The 23,877-nt window shown below is 36.6% G+C and overlaps 1 long non-coding RNA gene across 2 annotated transcripts in view; it reads right to left on the reverse strand.

Moving 5' to 3' along the window:
- The window catches only part of LOC308073097, a 271,143-nt gene that overhangs the window by 241,457 nt on the left and 5,809 nt on the right, over window positions 1–23,877 (reverse strand). For both annotated transcript variants that reach the window (XR_013931903.1, XR_013931904.1), the window contains exon 1: window positions 1–23,877. This exon is cut by the window's left edge and continues 16,253 nt beyond it; it is cut by the window's right edge and continues 5,809 nt beyond it. This is a non-coding gene — a long non-coding RNA (uncharacterized lncRNA).

A 23,877-nucleotide genomic window follows, 5' to 3' on the forward strand; every position in this document is an offset into this window, starting at 1 on the left:
GGAAATTATTTTCATGTTCAATTAATATTTTGAAGAGTAACAAACATTTTTAAAACCTGAAATCTTTACCTTCTCTATGAAATTTCCATTCTGGCCAGTCAAAGTGCTTTAATTACGTTAAATTAAATTAATTTGATAGCATTACAATTAGTGTTATTTCTTAGTTTGGTTTCTTCTCTCCCACATACCAACAAGACTATGAGCTGCAGAGTTAAACAAACAAAAAAAATTTGAAAGAGCGGTTTTAAGTGCCTTCCATCACCCATTTTCACCTCTGATCTTTTTATTTTCTTCTAAGAAAACAAATCAAAAAGCAAGTTTTCCTTTCAAAAAACACATAATACCCAGCTTCTAAAATTAATTACTATAATTATTAGGAAATACAGTCATCCTGCAATCCCTACACCATGTTTTATGCTAGACAGAATAAAATACTGTAAGGCTTTAACATATTTGAAGTGAATTGTTGTTCCAGAATTCTCTTGCATCCCTGACTGAACAGTACATCTGTACACATTTTTCAGAAAATTCTGAACAACATTTTACACTGCTTTAAAACTGGCAAATGAACACAGTTAGGTCCTCAATGTAAAAATTGTATTTAATATGATCTTATTTTGCATAATTGCCTTTTTTATTCAACTCTCTTTAGATTTGATTTCAGTAGTCACTACACCTCCCTCTTTTCTATTTCCAGCTCCAGTAATCTCGCACAAATCTCACACGCAACAACCTAGAAACATTATTTAGCATTAGACAGTCAAATCCCGATAGCAATTGGAAAGTATTAATAATAGTAAAAGTATAAAAATCCAGATCTTTAATATCAGCCTATTCAACAATCTGGAGATTTCCACAGAGTAGATGTTTGGGGGCACCTACTGGTATTTTGTACCCCGAGAGCTATGGTGAGCCTGTGACTTCTGCTCTCTAAATGTTTATCTACCTTGTACAAGAATCAATCTCATCACCCTTCCAATACAAAATATACATCTCTCTCCAGACTATGATCGTCTGTTATTTTCATGAATTATAAAGTACAGAATTAATTTAAGGTCTATCAGTATCAAGCACTTCTGGCATCAAGCTACACGCACAGGTCCCTCAATAACTCAAGAAACTCCTTAGCTGAGCCTTTGATTGCTTGGTGTTTGAGGAAAAGAAAATTATATTTATCCAAGATATTTTTGCTTATTTCTGATGGTTCTAAAGCCAAATCTAGGAAATATTAATGCATATTAATCCCATTGCAAATAGAGAGGATATTTTCTTGACTAAAAACCGATTCTTGAATGAATTTTAATAAAATAAAACATAGGAATTAAAAATGTGTTGAACCAAATTCCTGTTTACCAGAATATATATTTACACATACTTGTTTGCAATATTTGCCAAAATCTAATTAGAAGCATCTGCAAACAGTTAACTTCTCCCAACAGCTGGAAAAAGGTTAGATACAGACTAGCAATCTTTTTGAGAAATATGTTTTTTCTTTAGTTGAAGTTTTAAGGTGAAATCTTAGGACCATTAGCAGTTTTAACAGCAAGTTCTGTTCATGTATTAAGTACCAAGTCTCACTCCCAACGCTAAAGCTTGCATCAGGTTCTAGGCTCATGGATATTTTAGTGAATATATTAAATACAGAATAGGGTGGTGTGTGGGAGGGTTACAATTATATTTAAGACTACCCAGCTTTTCACACCTTACTGAGACATGGATTTTAGCAGAAACCTGTGCAAGAACTGTACATATCATTTATTTTTCATCTTAAAGTAAAAAATGCAACAAAGACTATGAAAAATCCCTTTCAAGCTAGCTGACCTGAAAAAAAGTCTAGTTTCAGTGAGCCAAAAAGCTTTAATTCAGGTCTCTTTTCATATATGAGCAGCCTTATATCTGTAACTGAATTTAGCTCAATTTCTAATTAAAATAGTGCCTTCAAATAAGCAGCCAAGCATTTTATTTTATTTTGAGAAGGGTGAATCATAAGACACAAGCCTACCAGAAACTTATTCTTTGAGGGGGATAGGGGAGTGGACTACTTCTGGGTTTACTTTTCCTAACAGAAAAACTTCACCCATTTCCAACTGAACTCATGAGTACCTCTCATTGGCACAACACTGCATCTTTGCACAAGTCACTCAGCCAAACAAAGTGCTTCTCTTGCAGAAATCATATCTCTTTATAGTGTTTCAGTTTGTGTAACCCAAAACTTACCACAGCCATACCTGAAAACATCACACTCAAAAAAGCTATCACTTCGTAGTTATATACAAAACAGGACTGACAATAATTGAATTTCTATTAGCTGAAAATAAATATGCTCTATTTTAAAAAAGCTTTCAGAATAAGAAGAAAGTGATCTGAATTTTGTAATAGCTGTTATTGGCTAAGACTTGAGTCCCAAGTGGTCATTTCAATGCACTCTTACTAGCATGTAGCATGTAGAAACATATACTAAGCAAACAATAAAGATACTTGAGAGAAATTCTCCTGAGTCAAGCTGGATCAAAATAATAAGCAGACAGCAACTTAAAATAAGCTATAAACTTTTCCAATAACAGAAATAAGCACACAGAAAAGAAAAAGAATACAGAATCTTGATCAGCTAACCAATAGACTCCTGTTTGCATTACATCCTAATTAGTATTAGTTATTACAAATTTCAGTTAGAGAATTTCTTTTTAAAAGGGATGAAGAATCTTTAGACTTAATTAAATCCAGAGTAAGCCAAATTCCAAACCATAAAACAAAACCTTTCCTTCCCTTGCCCCCCCTAGATAGGAATGAATCTGTGAAATGTATAATATACTTTGTTTCCAGTATTTGCATTTCTAGAACTAATTGCTGTTCACAGATGCATCATAATTGACTTGTTCAGACATTAATGATTTCATGACTAATTACAATACTTAATAGGCCATCTCAGGCAGAATTCCAAGAATACATCTACAAAACTATGTTTAATGTGTGAAGAGGGAAATGTTAATGAAGAGATGAAGACAAATCATCTACCAAAAATCAAGAATGAAGACAGGTGATTCAAAAAAAGAAATAGGTATCCAAAGTGAGAACAGATGTTGCCAAGTCACCACTGACTTGTATGGCAAAGCTGCCCTTTCGTTAGTAATTCCAGCCCTTTCCTTTATCACATGCTTATTCATATGAAGATGCATATTTGTGTTTTGTATCTTTTTTTAATAACCCAGTCATCATTCAGATGGTCAAAAGTGCCTGCCTAGTCCAAATGGATCCAATTGGATCCACTTTTAAAGACTACAGAGATTTATTTTTTTTCATCACAAACCCTAGATATTTAACCGAAGCTTTTGCAGGAAGTCCTGTGGAAAGCATCCCAGATTAGTAGACGTAAACACTGACCCCACAACAGCCTTATTTCACTTATGGAGCAAGTTTCATTTCAAACTTGTGTATTGCCTCACTTGGAATATGAACTTCAGTATTCCATACGGCAGACAACTGCTCACCGAGATTATTGCTTGTTGCCTGATGTCTGTCACTCAGTTTGTCTTTATCCTGAGATTAACTAGGAAAATAAGCATATTCTGAGAGCATGTGCATTTCTTCATATACACACAGCTGTTCACCTGTGCTCCTAACATCTCTGAACATATCACAGCAGTTACATTCTTAGAAGCTTTGTTAAAGGCTGAAATATGAACCCAACTCATATTATACACCAGAGAAAGGGTTATGAACATCCCAACCATAGGAAAAATTTTAATCAACATTTGCTGATTTGCCTTTTTAGATAAGCGAGTCCAACCATGAATTAGAAACCATCTTATTATTTCCACTACTTTCATAATTAATTGCTGGTGAAAAAGTTAATAAGGTTTATTTTTTCAATGTAGCACAGAAATGTCAGAACACCAACATAGCCTAAGAAATGGAAATTGCCTTTTACAAAGAATACTGATGATGATTTAGCCATAGTGTTTATGTTTAGCACATTTAAACTGCCTGTACTAGAAATGGCAAATTAGAAAATATTCATGTACATAGTGATTTGTAATCATTAAAAAACCCAACACAGTTTTAAAAATCATCACTAAATCTTTGGACAAGTAATAGGAATAAAAAAAGATCAAATAATCCATGGGTCTTTAAATGAGAGACTTGAGAGCATCAAAGAAAAAATAAACAGTCAAAACAGCAAAGAAAGGTAGTCAATTTTCCCTCTAATTTTCTTTTTCTAGTTTTTTAATTGGAAGCCACTTTTTGACATTGAACATTTGGGATTCAAACATTACTTCCAAAAATATGTGTAATTTCAATGAGGAAAGCTACAGTTATGGCCAAAACCATTTAAGATCTCCAAAGGACAAAAAGTGACTTAACAGATGCAACAAAAATGTTTAAAATAAAATGTGAAATCTCAGCCTTCTCCCATTTCCAATTTATGCACATAGATTGAAAAGGACCATAGTATGCAGTTTGATATAAACAGCTTCATTGATTTACCATTAATTTTCTTTCTCAGTAATCATGAATTAAAAGAATCTGATTAAGATAATCCCTTTTTACATCATCTATAGTTTTTTATACTGTACAATTACAGTGATAAGAAAGCACTGTGCTGTCCAACAATGTAGGACCCAGAACAACCAAGCGTTCTGGCACAGCATCTCTCCATATACCACTCAAATTGCATATTCTCAATGAATCATTTTGATGCTACCTGCAGTTTTAAACTCAGACAATTTAACACACAGAGACTTTAAATAGTTAGCTCCTTCCCAAATGCTACTGTGTTCTGTGAGGTCTGTCATGTCATCCTATAGTTTCATCAACTTCCAACTAGCTTCAGCAGGAGCTGAATAAGGCTTTATATCTATTTGTACACGTTCTCTGAGTATGTGACAGAATTTTAGTTTTAGAATGCTTAAAATATGAAAATTATTTGATAGTTTCAGCCTTCACATTTAAATGTAAAAAAAACTCTCTTGGGTTTAGATTTTATTGGAACTAGCTCTCTTTCATCAGAAAAGCTAAAACTAAGGGAATGCTGCTGTTCGACAACAATTCCAGTTTACATATAAATAGACTTGACAGCTCCTAGCAGAGGTGACATTGCCACAAGAACTGTGTCATGCTCTTCACATTGTACCTGCACAATCTTCTTGATGTGTGATCACTTCACAGAAATGGTGTAAGAAATCTGAGAGCACTTTAGTTTAAATCTGCTGTTTCTGCCTTTGGCTTCTACATCAGGACAGTTCATTTCTTCCTGTGCACACTAACACAGCTGTATTTTAAATGCAATGTAAGCAACAATTATGATGAATATAAGAAAAAATATTTTACCATTATTTGTTTGAATTTTCAAAGAAGCTAACTCAAATATAAAGCAATTTCAATTGCAACAGAACCTGCCCTGTTTCCTCATTAAGTCTTAATTTTATATTATTTTTAGTTTCCATGTTTGCAGAGAACATATATTCATTAAAGCAAAAACAGTGCAAACTGAAGATATTCTTGTTCCTCCATCTCATTTGGTTTCTTTTTAGAACAGGAGGCAAATGCTATCACAAAAACAGTTCTTATCACACCTAATTAGTGTTAAAATGAGTTAAAGATGAGTCAATCTGTCTATAGAGTAGAAATAAAAGCATACTTGATCTTCAACATTTTAAACTACTTAATTCCGCAAATAGCCATGAATAGATTACTTGATAGCACTACCTGCAAAAAGCACAGAACTTTATCAAATCTACTCCCACCCACAGTCACAGTTCCATTCAAGGCCATATGTATTCTTATTATTATTTTTTCTATTTCCAAAGCATGTTTTAAGCACGGATTGACTAATTTCATAGACATCATAGCAGCTGACTAAAAATGAAGCACGTAAAAGCAGACATTAAATGCAGTACAAAATAGTAGCACAGGCTATTAAAGTTGTAATAAACCAAAGAAGGTAAAAATACAAGTTTTCAAAAGCAGGCATTGTATCAATCGCTTAACAGAATATTTTGATAAAGTATACCCTAAAATACATCTGGAATATTCTGTCAATAATACTCCAGTTTTACTTCTGTATATGCCATATCTAGAAACTCTTTTAGACCCAATAAGAGCACTTGTAAACACCAATAATGTTCTCAAAGCTAAGCTGCACCAGCTGCACCCATTTCTTCACAGCATAGAAATAATAGTGACGATTTTTTTGTTGCTTTTTTTTGTTTATACTGTTGTGTTTAATTAATGCAAATTGTCCCATAGCTGAAGTATATTGATAGAAATGTTTCTTTATGACTGATTGCTCTTGTAACAGTGCATGTTCAATAATACTTAATTCTCAGCTTTCATAAACTCCTAGGGATTATAAAGGGATTAGTGGGAGATTCATTTAGACATCTTGAGACTCTAATGAGAAGGAAAAAACAAAAAATACAAAAAAGTACAGCAACCTTTCTATAAGTCCCTAGTATTTAATATCTGTTTAAAGACAACCAGTTATAAATATATCATGCCTGCTTTTCTTCACTTTAAGGGATGAATATAATACAAGGCAACAACTAGCAATAATATAGATTATCATCTCTGTAGCTAGTGTTGGAAAAAGTGGTAATTTTGGCTTAGGAACCAAAAGCACTATTTATAAAACCTCAAATGAGAAAGTTCATGTTCTAAAGGCAAATCCATACTCACAGATGTATAGTGAGGACACTGAAGATGAACATTTGGATCTTACAGCACTATAAAAGATAATTAACATTTTGATCAGTTGAGGACTACAAATATACTCACAGTTTCTGGTTCCAAAAGTAATAGTGGTGTAAATCCAAACAATGTATTAGTTATATGCAGTTAAACTGGACTCATGCCCATTTAACAAGGCGTGATTACATATGATTACATGATAACAAAATATAGGCTAGATTTGAACAGAAATATCAAGGAGATGAATTTAAATATATGGAGTTGCACTTGCAAGAAAGTATTTCCTCTCACATTTAGTTTCTTCAACAAAATTTTGTAATCGGGGGTTTGTGTGGCACAACCTTCCTCCACATGGTTCATTTCTTTATTCTGGAACAAAATAAAATCACAGACACTATAACAAGAGGTTAAACAGTACACAGAGAAGAATAAAACAAAACAAAACATAAATAACAGATGGTGGATGCAAAAAAAACACAGCAGAATAGAGACTAGTATATTTCTTATAGCCCTTTTTATCACATGGTAAGTTGTTTAAACTTGCCAACCAGAGAAGAATTCAGCAATGACAGTGTTATTCAGTCTATGTATGTATTTTCAAAATGAGTATGAAGAATCTCATATGGCATAGTGTCAGCCCTGACACTCATTTGTTTGCTTAAGTGCAGTCCATTCACTCATGTAGCAGCACAGTAGATTGCTGTTTATTCCAAAATGTAGTTTTACGTTTGGAAGAGGAAGGCTGCAGGACAAGGCCGCAAGGACAAGAGTCCAAGTACTGTTAGCCTGATGAATAGAGACATTTTAGAACTTGTAGGACACAAGCCCTGGGAACAAAGAAGCAAGCTAACTGCAGACTCTTTGAGCCGTTGCAGTCGAGATGGCAACCAGATGGACAAAGAGGAACAAGTAGCCGGATAAGGGAATGGATAGTGCCGATAAGGAACTTTATTAATTAAGAAAGTCACGTAGGAAGAAATCCCTTAATCTTAGAATAGAAATTGTTGCTATGACAAGGTAAACTAATCAGTTCTTATTGTTTTAACAGTGTGCCTTAAATGTCAACCAATCAGTGTTTTTTACGCTTAAGATTTAACCAATCACTGTGTAAAATGTAGAAGATAGAAACGTTTATAATTGTAAGAAAATCACTAATAAACGGACAACTTGCTTGCATCAAGCTGCGTCCCGTCTCTTCATTCGCCGCAGAAGGCTTTCTTCCTGCGGGTCTTGGAAAGTACTCTTCACCTGTACAAGTGACTCTTCTCTATAAATGGAGAGTTCCGTGCAACTTTTAAAGTCCATGGCTGCCTCATCCTCCATAGACCCTGCTGGGGCCTGAGCTGAGCCTGCACGTGTAGCATGAACTTGCCAACACCCACCAGCATCCTACCAGCCTCACAGGATCCCCTCCAGCACCCTCATCAATTCTTCTCCCAGCTTCCAAAGAGAAGCTATCCTAAAAAGAAACTAACACACTTCTCTCTCGAAAATCCAGATAAAAACACTCATTCAACTTTAAACTGTCTCCAGGGTACATTTAGCTTTTCCACCTTCCGAAATATAATACTTTCTTTAGTGGACAACTATCAGAATTCACATATTCACCCCTATCTATTAGCATGATCACAATGCCCAGATATCTTTCAAGTTTTTGTTTAAAAAGCAAAAAAATCCTTGTAGTAAATCACACCTCAGCTGAAACAGTTAAAATAATATTTTTATATTGATATGAAAAGGTAAGTGTCCATAGGAACAGCTGCAACATAAATTAGGGCCTGTGAATAGGTACATTGTACTTTCAGAAGACCTTATAATATAAGTATCTCTTGACTTTTTCATTGTTTGAATAAATGACTACAAGACAAGGGCTTTTGAGAGGTTGCTGATTAAAGTGCCCTTTATTGTTAAAAGCGTAATTAAGTAATACTTGAATTTATAACTCTCTTTGGGGAGTCCACACTCCTAAAGAAATTAGAAAATGGCACAGCCAGAAAGTCATCTAGTTAATAATACTTTTTAATTATCACAGTTAGCCTGTGTGGCATTCACATTTGCAAGGTTTCATTTTATTTAAAGAAATTAAAGTGCAGATCAAGTCATGAAACTCTCCTCTTATGCATTGTCCAAAGTCTATTAAAGAAAATATAATTTAAAAACAGCATGGAGTTATAAATAGCCTGCTGTTTGTAATAGCCTGTCAGTCTGTTCCCAATTATATATGTTTAGCTAACAGCTCTCTAATTAGCACTTGCTTCTGACTACACAGTTCCTAAAATGTTTACATTGGAAGTCACAAATTACCGTCTAATTATGTTGGCTACGTTATTTTGCATAAAACATAAATAAAGTATCTGCCCATGTTATAAAAATGAAATACACGGTCATCACTGCATGACTATAAGATATACCATTGATATTGCAAGTCTCAGAAAAAAGAATGCTGAATTAAAACACTTCAAAAGCACAATAGCAACTTTGCTCCCATCAAGTAAGATTACATATATTAAGAGAGAGGATCTCTTCTGAAATGTATTTTACTTGGAAAAGCAAAGTAGAATGAACAGCTCCCTTAAATCTGCGGAACTTTTCTTTTCAAATGTGCATATTGTCATATTTCCATCTACAGTCCTTGGGAATTTTGCATGAAGGATTGCTGAGCAGCAGTGAGAGGTGAGATGGACATGCAAAACAAGAAGGCTTGCAAATAAGCACGCCTTAGGAAGAGTGGGACACACAAGGGTTGGGGGGGAAGCGATGTAAAACCCAGAAAAATCAACATTCTTGTAAAGAGCCCTTTCAAGCCACTGAAACTTGAAAGAAAACTGAAGGCAGCCTAACCTGTATCACATGCTGCCACTTACCCATTCCCACAGCTAAACCAGAGCCAGCCGATAATTGCATTTTCTTTTCCCTCAGAGTGTAGGTTATACTGTTAAATCAGAACCGTGGGTCAGATTGAAAATGAAAGACTACTCTTTCTCAGAAAGAAGTGGCCAATGTCTACATTAGAGGGATACCTGACAAAAACCAGCAGTTTTCTCTTTCATACCTGAGCTACTGTAACCTATGTATGAATTTTTTTCTTCCGGAATTATCACAAAGTGGTCTCCAAATTGTCAAATGAAAAGTACCAGCCTCTCTGTGTAATTGCTATATTTAAATAGGATTTCTTTGTCAAATATGTTGAAATATTTCTTTGCTGTACTTATGAAACATGTCGTGCTCATTTACAACAATACAGCTAACAACATTTCAATGACCATGTAACAGTTATTCTTTCAGGCAGGCATCGACAAGACTCATGCTTAAACATATAGAACAGTTGGTAAATATTTTTTTCCCCACTTATGTACTTTGGGGATTTCAGAAAACACAATTTTTTCACATCACTCACTTTCCTTCACTAGTATTGCAGAACAAGTTCTTTGAAGTGGTATTTGTAACCTGGGTTTGGGCAAATCTATTTTAATGTGTTCTACCTCTTTCTAATGGCTTCTCTAAGATATAAAAAAATGGTTGCTTCCATTTTTCAAGCTGAGGGTTTGCTTCCTAATAAAAATACTACTCATTTTTGCAGTTAACATGCATTGCTTTAAAATACTGAATTTGGATTTACTTGGTCATTTTCTAACTTATTCTATACTGTATTACGTGGTTATTGACTGATATTAACATCCAGTGAGTGGCCTACAGCTCAGCTTTGTGACACTGATCACAACCATTGGAGCCCAGGTGTTCAGTCAGTTTTCAGTACACCTCACTGTCCTCTTTACTAATCCATACATCTTAAGTTTGTCTGTGAGGATGATACAGGAGACAGTGTTAAAAGCCTCGTAAAGATAAGAACCACCGATGCTCTCCCTTCATCCAATGAGCTAGTCATGTCATCAGAGAAAGCAGTCAGCTTGGTTCAGCATGGTTTCCCCTTCAGAAAACCACACTGACTGCTCCTGATCACCCCTCTTGTCCTCCACATGTTAGGAAGTGGTTTCTGGAAAATTTGCTCCATCATCTTCTAAGGGTTTGAGGTAAGGCTGACTGGCCTGTAGTTCTCTCCATCTTCCTTCTTGCCCTTCTTGAAGATATGAGGAACATTTGCTTCTTTCTAGTCCTCAGGAAGCTCTCCCAACTGACTTGCAATGACCTTGGCCAGCTGCCTCAGCATTCATGGATACAGCTCATCAGGTGCCATGTCCAATTTGTTTAAAAGTCTCCTAATCCGATCCCCTTACACTAAGGGTATGGCTTCCTTGCTCTGCACTTTCCCACTGGTCTAAAGGACTCGGGTTTCCTGAAGGCCAGTCTTGCCAATAAAGACCAAGACAAGACATTCAGCATGCCTGCCTTCCCCACGTCCTCTGTTGCCAGATCTTGTGCCCCTCTCAGCAGCAAACCCACATTTTCCCTACTCTTCTTTTGCTGCTGATATGCCTGTAGAAGCCTTTCTTGTTGCTCTTAACATCTTCAGACTCCAAGTACATTTTGACTTTTCTATGCCTGTCACCATACGGCTCAAATCACGTCTCTCTGTTCCTCCTGGATCACCTGGTTGTGCTCCCACTTCTGGTACACATCCTTTTCATTATGTTTTAGTTCTGTCAGGAGCTCCCTACTCGTTCAAAATGAACAGTGCATCCTAACACCTTTGCTTGACATCCTGCTCATCAGAGTGGACTATTCTTTCACTTGGAGGTGGCGATCCTTGAAAATTAACCAACTTTCCTGGACCCCTCTTCTCCTCAGGGCTATAGCCCATGGACTTCCTCCAAGCAGGCATTCATGTAGCATATAAGGAGCAAACAAGTCCATGCAACTGCCTCAGGATAAAAAGCACCAAATTTTATCTTGAGTTATGCTGTTAATATCCTAAACATATAGGTGAAAAGTTGAATGTCACACTAAGGTGACTGAGACCACCTCACTGGATTCAATACTTGATTTTATACAAAAAATAACTTCTGATGTAGTCATAATCTTGAATGCCAGAATGCTAATCCAGATTACAATTCTTTAACATTTGCTCCAATTCTCATCACAGACTTTTTTTTTTTACATCATTCACATTTTACACATTCAATATTACTTTGGCTTACTTCATAATTCCCATTTACTGGAATTGGACATCAGGACATTTTTAGACTTCATATGACCCTTCCTACCATAGTGGCAGATATCTCAACAAGAAATCACATTCATGCAAAGAACCAGCAACTTCATGTCCAGTGAGCACCTCTTACAACCTCCCAGCAGTATGGCAACAACTGAGTACTCAGTAAAAATAAAGGATTGCAGAATACACGAGAAAGCGAGTCATATCACCTGCAGAACACAAAGAATTCCATACACTTCTTATATTCTTGTATATAGAAATAAATATTCTCTCCTAATTTTTGGAATCAAAGTTGTCCATGGAAAAAGATAAAATTAATATTACTTGATATTCAGTCTCATTTCATACTATTTCTATAAAGCAAAATAAAGAGAAAATAGGGGGGTTTTCTATTTAATAAACATTAACCAAAGGCAGTTAACAGAGATTATGAATCAACACTTATAGAATACTCTTTCAGGATTGTGTTGTGTCCTTTTATCTTTAGTGATACAGTATCTGTTTGTTCCATAAATTCCAACTTCACAATTTTTGGTCATATGGTTATGTAGTGAGAAATCCAGCATATTTTACGGGGTTTTCTGGAGCCAACAATGAGGTTACCTTCACTAAACACTACAAAATCCTAAATGGGAAATTGTTGATTAATACTACAAAAAATAACTCATTTCTGATGAATAAACATAGCAATCATGCCTTCCCTTGCAGAAGTTTGTGGGAGATGAACAAAAAAACATGAGACATCCTATCCTCTTATCAGGAGCTAAAACAAATATGATAATTAGAAAACATTTTGTTTTCCCATGAGAATAAAACCCACAAGAATACATTGCCAATTTATGGCACCATCACTGAAGCTATTTAAGATAAGGCATGGTGTGATTACTGCCATGCTGTATTCCATTTGATGGAGGGATTTGGATTACAGTAGCTGAAAGGTCAAATCAGCAGTTACAATTCATATGCCAAAGCAGAAATTCTTCTCTTAAGAAAGCCATACAAGATGAAAAGACATGACTATAAATACTTGAACGAAAATTATTTCAAAACTAAGGCATTTGGATGAATTATCACTCTTTGGAAAAAAGTATGTATTTCTTACTAAGTTTTCAATTCTGTTACTTGAGATGTGTCATAAATATCCTTCACAGTCAGATTTGACACCACTGCTTGTTAATACTTCCTAGAATGAGACGGTTTTTCAGACACTTATTGTGTAGTGGTTTGACCCTGGCAGGACACCAGGTGCCCACCAAAGCCACTCTGTCACTCCCCTCCTCAACCGTATGGGAAGAGAAAATATAACAAAAGGCTCGTGGGTCAAGATAAGGACAGGGAGATCACTCAGAAATTACCATCACAGGCAAAACAGACTCAGCTTGGGGAAATTAATTTATTATCATTCAAATCAGAGTATTGTAATGAGGACTAAAAATCAAAACTTAAAAACACCTTCCCCCCCACCCCTTCCTTTTTCTGGGGCTCAACTTCACTCACAGTTTCTCTGCCTCCTCCCCCCTAGCAGCGCAGGGGGATGGCAAATGGGGGTTACAGTCCGTTCATCACATGTTGTTTCTGCCGCACATCCCTACTCACACTTTTCCCCTGGTCCAGCGTGGGGTTCCTCCCACAGGAAACAGTTCACTATGAACTTCTTCAACACGAAGTGATCAACGTGTAAATAGAACCCCAGTAATTTCAGGAAGAGACGCATTATAGAAACATGAAAATCCCATCCCGTGTCCTTAGAGGCTGACACTGAAAAGTTAAAAAGCCAACCAGATTTGTTGTGCATTTTCTCTAATAACAGTTGACCTCTGCTTGTGAATTATTCTTTCTTTAGAAAAACAAGACAAACCCAGAACAGCAGTTCTCCTGTCCTCCAAGGACCTAAACTATTTTTTTTATATCCTTACATCTCAATACCTTAATTATTAATTTGTTCCCTCAGCTGACTTGTTTGGTGAGCTGTCCTCACCAGTACAAACCTATTTACCAGGCTGCAATTTTCAACATATAGATGATTCTTCACGGTATTAAAAATCTACTCCCTAAACACTTCCCTATCACTCAGAAAATTAGCTGTCACACATAATTACATTAATGTAGCTTAACATTCATAAAAAATGAGCATGTTATTAACAATGAAAGCAAACATATGGAACAGGTGACCTTGCTTCTGTCAAAGAATGTATTTAGTGCATTCAGCATTTGGTAGGAATGACCTTTAAGTATAGTTAATTGGCTGACTCAACTACAGTGAGAGAGAACATTTCCACTGATAGTAAATTTCTTATGGGGAAAAAAAAAAAAAGTTTCCATACCTTGTTTTCCTGTCTTCCAAAGGAGAGAAAAGTTAGGCAGGAACACAGGAAATTACTGTTCCTGCCACGTCCATCTTTTGCGCAAAAAGCCACTACATTGTATTTAGGAGCTGGACATGCCCATATGAGCGTCATCTTTGATTTTCAACTCCTAAAACATCCTATGACCAACTTGTCAGACCAAAGTTTCCCCACTACTTGAATTCTTCACTCTTTAAATTTTAAACTGGAGTATAAAGTCCCGTGACTTACTTTATATAGAATGACCACAGCAGTTCCCTATCACTGTTTTTATTTCTGAATTACTCTGTTTGCTTTATTGATCATTTTCTCCAGTTCTTACTTTTGAGATAAGATAATGCAAGTCCTTGATCAGAAATCACTTGTGCTCTGACATATTTCCTACCAGAAAATCTGTCAATTCCAGCTTCAGAATAAAAAGATCATTTTAACCTATTCTCACCTTACCCCTCTTTAGTCCAAGGCTAATTCGCTCCCTGCCAAGTGAGGAGGGGAACCAAAACAAAACCCACCACCCAAAAAAAAAAAAAAAAACATATGTTTACAAAGCCACAGAATTTCTATCAGATATTAAAAATCTAAAAAACAAAGATTGCATTGTAATTAATACAGCACTAAATTTAAAGGACATTAATCCTCTTTAAAAAGAATATTGCTGTAACCATTTTAGAGAACCTCAAATTCCAGAAGCAAATCAGTGATATCTGGAGGGAACAGGATAAAAGAATAACCGTTCTCACAGGCTTTGCACAATGCCTCCAGAGTGTCACAAGCAAAGCTTTCAAAGCTGCAGATGTCCTTACAGAAAGAGACATTCCCAGCAACTCCCTAAAGGAAGGTATAGCTAGTGCTGTTGCTATTAAAAGCCTTTTGACCCACCATTATTGCTTTTATGATGAAAAATTTTGTTTCAATAACTGTTTTCTATAGTCAATAAGTGCAAGTGAAATTTGTAGGCTTATATGCATTTTCATTTTAATGAAGAGTCACTCCAATTTGTATTCAAATTGATTTTTTTATGGTAAATATTTTATTTTAGATTAACTGTGAATAATTTTCAATCTCATTGCTATCAATAGAATTCAGTATTTGACAGAGGAAAATTATGCACATCATCTGGTTTAAAATAAAACTTCCATTGGTTTATGGGTTGTTACATTTTACTTGAATCCAGAGCAATCACAGCTGAGTTCACGAAACTGTTGATTCCGTTTTAGAGGCATGCAAGTTGATGGAAGAAGAAATACATTAATATTTAGGAAAGCTTTATAGTTTTCTTGCCACCTAAAAGGTTTCCTTTCTATAGCTACCATGTCTGAGTGCCTTTTATCTTCTGATTGAAATCTATTTCTTTGAATAAGGCAACACGCTTCACTTGCAACTAATGTGTGTAAGGCAGGGACAATTAGGAAGAACAGCCAGCTTCACACCATGGAGAAACCTCAGGGCCAATCTGAGCTGACTTGCAGACTGAGTTAAAGAGGGTTTCTGTTTGGTTTTCTTGGTTCACTTTAACTTTATAATGGAACTCCAGTTCACAGGTGGCTTCTTACGCCGCAGAAGATAATTCGCTGAAGTTCAATAGGCTGCAAGGGTTCTCAACGCTTTTCTGTCACCTTTACCAGCATATAAAGGAAAATGGCATACTGCTGCTTTGATACTTCAACTCAGTTTTTTCCTGCAAGAGTCAGACATGCTGGACTTACGGTCATTGAACTCGTTTTATGCTTTGTCTCGTTAGAATACCATAATGCAATATTTGTTTCAATGGCTCACTTGGACAAAAAAAAAAATAAAAAGAAAAGGAAGAAAGATCATGGCAATTAAGAAGCTGCATTTGTGCTAACGAGGACATCAGACTTGCAGTAGTTTGGCACCACTAAGTCAGAATATTTTAGCTATCTACTGTTAATTCATTTCAGTTCCACTTACCTTTTTATTTCCTGCTTTAACTGGAAAAGCTAATCTATTGCCTTGCTTTTCTTTTCAACTTGAAGCAGTTGAAATCTTGTTTCTAGATTAATCAACATCTCAGTGTGAAGCAGCAAAAAGTCAGAGAAGCAAGCATGGGTCACTGTGCTGTGAAACTAGTGTTTAATTCATGATTGCATAAAATGGACACTAAGCATTTCCTTTTGTTATGGGCAGCATAGAATTTTTTCCTCAGCTCTTACTTTTAAATTAGATTTGTATTTCATAAAAAAAAAAAAATCACAAAAAACTTTATTTTTTAAATGAAGCACAAACTGCTAAAGGTTCCCATCAGAGCCTGCTGGGGAATAGTCAGATGGGTTATGGATCAAACCATTCCCCCCGATCTCATACACTGACAAAAAAGATCTAGGTGAAAATGAAGACTTCTTCAATCATCTTACTACATGAATGGATTCTCTATAGATTCTTTATAACCCTGACTGCAACTGTTACTAAAGAAACCTTAGTGACCTTTTTTTGTGTCCATTGGCACATGGGTTTGCACTGTAACCTCTTAAGAAGCTAAGAATAAAGAAGCGTTACCTTCTCTTTCCTGAACAAAAAGAGATGTTTAACATGACATGGATTTAAATGTGGATGAAGTTTCAGGTGATATATACAGCCAGGTTTTGTTATGCAAAGTAAATGAAGATACCTGGTTTGAAGTCAAAGTGTCAGGAGATAGAAGTGAAGAAAAGACAGCACAGGAGGATTTAAACAGCAGGCAACAACTTTAGCTCAGTCAAGGGTTTGAACACACTCAAAGAAGGGCTTGTTTACATAGTTACAACCGTAAGTTAAGACTGACTTTCCTTTGAACAAGAACATAGGAAAGGTTGCTGGGTCAGACAACATGCACATCCACAATTCAGGATCTATTCTCAGCAGTAAGACGAGGGTTCACATATAATGATGCTTCCCCCAGATATTCTTCTAATAAATTGCAGCTCAGAGGATTCCTGAACAAGAGATGATGCCCTTATACTTAATTTTGAGAACTTTCCTATCCAAATATTTATGCAATAATCATTTTCTGAAGCCATTTATCCACAGCTTCTAGGCACTTCTAGTTCTTCAGCTGCTACCAGCTTTTCTGAAAAAAAATCTCCTTTTGTTTTGAATATAATTCTGTGTGATGTCCTCCAGGCCTTATGTTGAAAGGGACTGTCAGGGTGGCATTATTACTTTCTCTGGCTGCAAAGTCCTAATCTTAGTAGCTTTTCTTTTCATACCCTTCTACTCAGCTTCATTTCAGACTCTTTCTTAACCTGTGAAACATAATGTTGGGCAGATTTGCTACATTTAGGGGAAAAAAAACATTCATCCTTCAAATTGCAACAATGCAGGTACTCAGAATGCATAAGGTAAGTGAACAAAGCAAAAGACTAACAGTTCTGAACAGAAGTGCAGGTTCATCAGAGTGAGAGTGCAGGGGGCCAGCCATACCTCTTCTCTCACTGGTTCACTGCTGGTGAAAGGGCTGTGGAAAAAGAAGGGCTGGCACTAGCCACCCTGCCTCAGCCTCTAGTGGTTAGCCAAGTCTCCCTCACAATAAACTTGAGTGGTTGTATTACAGCAAAGACTAAGTCTTCAGGTTTGGACAGAGCCTAATAACTGACAACCTGATACGCACTGGGGCTACAGCAATGCAGACAGATATTATCTGCAGTTGGGCTGCTCTTCCCTAGTCTCAAAGAATATAAACTTGGGAAAATCACTTTCACAAAAAACGTTTGCTTAAAGGAGGAAAGAAATTTTGCTTAAAAATATCCACATATACATAGATACTAAATTAACAGCTATACATTATAATAGTCATGTAAGAGAAAGAACAGTGCACTAGGAGAGTTTGAAGATTTAGAATTAGAACCCTATGTCACTGAAACTTCCCGCATTTCCTCTGACATCTCACTGTGCTTCATCTATTACTTCAGAAATGTGGAATACTTCCCTCACAACATGTGGAAGAGGGAAAAGTAATGAATTTCCAATGAAGTCTTCTGGAACTACAGTAATGGAACACAGAATTCTCAACAAAAATAATCACAGAAGCTGTTGAAATATTTAAGATCATGGTAGGTTTCTATTTAACTTTTAGTCTGAAATCAAGTATTTTCTGGGATGTTTCAAGCATCAGTATGGTTCTTCTGTTGTGGCACAGCTAAAGTTTAGCTAAAGGTAGATTTCACTTTTTCAAAGCCTCCTTCTCTTAAGAGTTTCAGAAATTACTATCATCATTTGTCATTAGCTACACAGATAAATGTAGGTACCTGCTTTGTCACGTCACAAATGCATATTCCCTTAAATCCTTGCATGGAAGTGTTTCATTTCACTGCAGTCGTATATTCCTAACAGTTTATCAGCTTCACTAAATGTCAAAGTTTTAATCTTTTTACAACTCATCTTGTATAATTCTTTTTAAGTTAACTCTGAGTTCTGCATACCAAGCTCTGTGAGCTGCACACATTCCCGTACATAAAGCAGTTAAGTAAAAATCTCTCAGCCTCAGCTAAATCCTTATGACATACTGTGCAGGGAAGGCTGACACAAAACACTCCCTCCAGGCACTTCATTCTGTTCTCTTTATCTTTATGGGATTTTTTCCACCTACTTGATTAGTACTAGACCTTTGATGCAACAGTGACTATTGTCCTGGCACACGTTCTGCAGAGACTTTATTTTGATAACAAAACAGGTTCCTTTAAGGATTAGCAATTATAAATATAAACAAACAGCATGCTGTCTGCTGAAAGGTCTGCATGCTAGAAATCTTGTAATACACACCTGAGGTGAAAAATGTGTGCAAATCAAGGTTTCTAGAGGGAGAAATTGTCTTTTAACTAAATCCCCACGATATAGCTCCTCAGAAATCATGATTTAAATATTTTTCATTACGTCAGTCTTTGCTCCCTATAAGATAACAGGATACTAGGCAATTCCACATCAGATGCAGTGATAAATCGGTTTTTTTCCTGGAAATTTAACCTGATTCAGATCGCATTGCCTTATTCTATTGTAATCATTAAAATTCAAAGACTCCCAGTAGCAAATCAATTTATGTGATGGCTACATTTAGACTAGTTAGCCTACCTGTTGCAGTTTTCTGATCCCAAGCTAGTTATGCTTAAAAGTATGTGCTTAGAAGGCAAAACCATGTTTGCAGTATGTCTTTTATGAAATGTTGTATATAATATAAACTCACAAAAATCTACCGCATTCATCTCCTTTCCTTATTCTCATTCTTGTGATAGACACTATCTACCTGTTTCATGCATGAAAAGAATCCTTTGAATCTGAATTTAACTAAATAGCACATCTTCCAAAACCATTATAGGAACTTGTAATACTAGCAGCAAAATCAGAAGCATTTTTTTTTCCCCATTTCATAAGTATGGGATAACAATATCACAGTTGTAAATCCTAAAGCAGTAAATTCATATTTATATTCATGTATTTTAAGATTCTGGACATAATGAAGGTTTTGTACCATTAGGCCTCTGATAACATAACTACATGGCCTATATGGAGCTTAATAGTCATAAGATTTTCTTTCAACATAGTGGTGCATAAAGATACAAATATGCAGAAAGTAGGAAGTACATCACACAGCAACGTGAATCAAGTTTTTTAATTTTACAGATTCAAACTATTTCCAGTCAGTTAACGACTTACAGAAGTGAAAAGAGCTAGAAGGGTGCATACGTGCCCTGATGAAGCTCCAGTTGTGCTGTAAGACAGATGACCACAAACCCCTATTCTGAAAGCACCCCTTAAATATAGTCAGGAAATAACTGCTTTATCTTAATAGGATTCACACATACTGCTAGGTGCTTTCAGGAGAGGCGTTCCTAGCCCCTCCTCTAACAGTTCCCATTTCAGGAAAGGAACAATGGAGCTCATCCTCTCACATGAGAGTAGGGAACATAACCCCACCTTAGACTTCAAAGAACTGAAGCCCAAAACCACATAGCACCACATATAACATGCTTACAACATGTTTGTTGCATATTTAATTTAAATTATTCACTGATTATTGTCATCCACAGCTGAAGGACAACAAAACTATATGAACAGGCATAGAGGACAATTGCACTCCTTTCATACATGCATCAGATAAAACCCAGTTGTTCTGAGGAGCAGATGGAGTTTCCTTACCTGCTTCTCCAATCAAACAGTACTTCCAAATGAGAGAAGCTGTAAGACCCATAAAGGACAGGAAGAGGAAGAAGTGTAGCCAAGTCGTGCTGGAGAAAAAACAGTATGCACTCCACTTTCTTTTTTGCTGATTTTGAGGCAAAAGTCTGCTCCGTCTCAAAGGCATTTACCATCTCTTGCATAATCCAGAGTGGACGGTCTTCTTCCTCCTAAATCAAGAAACCCAAAAGTTTTGGCTTACTCTTTAGGTATAAAATGTTAGATACAACCACGTGCTGCTTTGTTACAAAGGATGACACAACTTGGATCCCAAAGCTTTAATGCTGAAGCACTACAAACAAGTTAGTTAAACAGATCCCTGTCACCACTTTTGTAAGTAAGATGAATAGCAGAAATGCAATGACAAAGCTAAATTAGGCAAGGATAGGTAGACCAGCATTTGATGGGGAGGGGTGGGAATTGATTAAGCACAGTAATCAAAGAAAGTTGTTTGTCTTCTCAACTTTCAAGACTTCCATAGTCCTTTCCACTGCAAATAGTTTGGAATGTTTCAACAAGCTAAACTCTTTTCCATGTGTCCACTCATGGCAATCACATTCAGCATCAAGTCTTCCTTCAAGCCTTTTACACTCAATCTACACACAATTTCAGTGTATAAAGACTTAATACTTGTTGATACACAGAAGGGAGCTTTACAAAGAGACTAAATTTCAGTCACAGACCTAAGGAAAATTGCTCAGTCATTTACAGGTAACCCACACAGATTTGCATCATGAAATATGCTCACCATACTGTGCTAGCTACCAAGACATTGGTCCTTCTCAAGATCCCCCCCAAGTTTACAGCTAGCAACTCCAAAAAGGGGCTCATGATGAACCTATGATTAGTGCAGGGTTTATATACCCAACTACTTGAGTACACATTACATACCTTCATCAGAAAATGACATTCTAAAATGTACTCTCATTAGAGCTGCACACATGCTGTCAACCTAAGTTAAATCTACATATATCTTTCAAAGCAAATCAGTATCAGTTTCAAGTCCCATATTAATCTATTTCATCTGTATTCACAGAAAAGCAGACATGCTAATCTTTTGTTTTAACTTACAGCACATAGACTACTTCCACATGCTAGTCAGGACTGCCCAATACCCACAATGGCTGAACCAGAGAGCATCAACTAAGTAATTTTCAAGACAAGCACATTCATCATTTGTGAAACTTCTAGAATAAAGTCTCTTGGGTATGACCCAGGTCCCACTAATCCTGCTTTGTGGACACAGACTGGATTGTGAATTCTATTGCAGTATCTCATTTCAAATTAGGAGACAGTGAAATGCTCCACAGGAAGCCTCACAAACCACAAGTGAAAAAAGGTTTTCTCCTGCAAGCCAATTATTTCTAGTTAGGCTATTGCCCAACACAGACTTCAGTCTCAATACTCTTCGCAAGATACTAAAATTAGAATAAAGCTGACAGTCTTGTCTCAGTACACCTGCCCTGGCTCTCAGTACATCTATGTTGGGAAAGCTAGATCTGATCACAGCACATTCCAGTGTCTGTTTAACCTGGTTAGCATGGTGAACAAAGCAGCGCTGGCGCGGGCTTTAGCATGTGCCACCAACCAGCCCTTCCCTCTTGAGAGGCGAGGTGCATGGTGCGGTTGCTAACTCAAGCCACAGGAACACCGTATCATAGACTCATGTTTCATCCTGATCCACATTTTTATATTAAGTAGAAGGCAGCAGTAGTATGCTGCTTTACAAATAATCAGGCAGCAGGAGTCAGGCAGCCAGACATGTAACATGCAAGTTCCACCAACAATACTGACAAAATACATGTAAATAAATAAGTAAATAAATATAAATAACAGGTAGAGAGGTCTCAAAAGAATTTACTCGCATCAGAATGTCACAAATTTATTGTTCATTCTGCTCTCCAAAGAGTGCATAATTAAAGTATTTTAATTACTAAACAAAGCAGCAAAATGAAAAACGAAGCAGTTGCAAACATACTATTTATGGCTCCTCAAAAGTGTCATAAACAAATTTTTTTCTATCCCACCTGCCTTTTAAATAATTCTGCCCCTCACTCTCACAGTGACCCTTTAGGAACGCTCATATTTTTAGCCAGTTTACTTCTGATACGTACTACATCATCTCACCCACCTCCTAACACATACACACACTTCTCTCTATTTTTCTTATTGTAAACATTTAAATGGTGTTTGAAATTTCTCAGTTGGTGAAAGATATGCAACTTTTATTTAAAAGGAGTGAACCTTTTTTGGTATGGTTTTTTATAAAAGCATTATGTGACCCAGCAATGTGCACTTGCAGCCCAGAAAGCCAACCATATCCTGGGCTGCATCGAAAGAAGCATGACCAGCAGGTCAAGGGAGGTGATTCTCACCCTCTGCTCCACTCTCATGAGACCCCAGCTGGAGTATGGCCTTCAGCTCTGGGTCCCCCAACTTAAAAAGGACATGGACCTGTTGGAGAGAGTCCAGAGGAGGGCCACGAAGATGATCAGAGGGCTGGAGCAGCTCTCCTGTGAATAAATCCTGAGAGAGTTGGGGTTGTTCAGCCTGGAGCAGAGAAGGCTCTGGCGCGACCTTACAGCAGCCTGCCAGTACCTAAAGGGGCCTACAACAAAGCTGGAGAGGGACTTTTTACAAGGGCATACAGCGATAGGACAAGGGGGAATGGGTTTAAACTAAAAGAGGGCAGATTTGGATTAGATATGAGGAAGAAATTCTTTACTGTGAGGGTGGTGAGGCACTGGAAGAGGTTGCCCAGAGAAGCTGTGGATGCCCCATCCCTGGCAGTGTCCAAGGCCAGGCTGGATGGGCTTTGAGCAACCCGCTCCAGTGGAAGGTGTCCCTGCCCGTGGTGGGGGGGCTGGAACCAAATGGTCTTTAAGGTCCCTTCCAACTCAAACCATTCTGTGATTTTATATTATTTCCTAATGCCCACTCCCCACATGGAGTCATCCTAATCCTTTATTTTTGACTTCTACCACAATCAATTACATTATTTCTTCATGAAGAGAAGATAACAACTTCAGGGAAAAAAACAGCAGGAGTGGATGAACTCTTACAATATAAAAAGCCAGTGTTGCATGCTGCAGTTGTACTTAGTAACAAATGAAATGAAAAAATAAACATTATACAACACAGGGCTTTTCTTATTGAAAAGCCTTACAATATTATCTCTGTGGGATTGAGGCAATTTAAAATTTTAAGCCATTTTTAGATTGCCCATTTAACAATTCTGAGAAAAAGGTCTACTCTACCATCTTTCATATTGGGATCATTATACTCATACTCACATCCAAAAAGCCTACTAATAAATCTAGTGGAAAACGAAAATGAAAACTATTTCTTGATTTTACTACGTCTATTTCCTTTTGTCCTCTGAAGTAATATAAGTAATTTGAATAAATTAAGTAATTCAATTTTGAGAACACACTATTTAACAGCACCTCTCTGGAGAGCAAAAGATGATGAACAAAGCTTTATTTCACTAGTTTTGGTTGAGAATTCCAGTGTTAGTTACCATGGAGAATTCCATTTGAAGAATTTACTCTAGATTAGGATAGG

The sequence above is a fragment of the Falco punctatus genome, assembly GCF_963210335.1.
Source record: "Falco punctatus genome assembly, chromosome: 14".
NCBI classification, from domain to species: Eukaryota; Metazoa; Chordata; class Aves; order Falconiformes; family Falconidae; genus Falco; species Falco punctatus.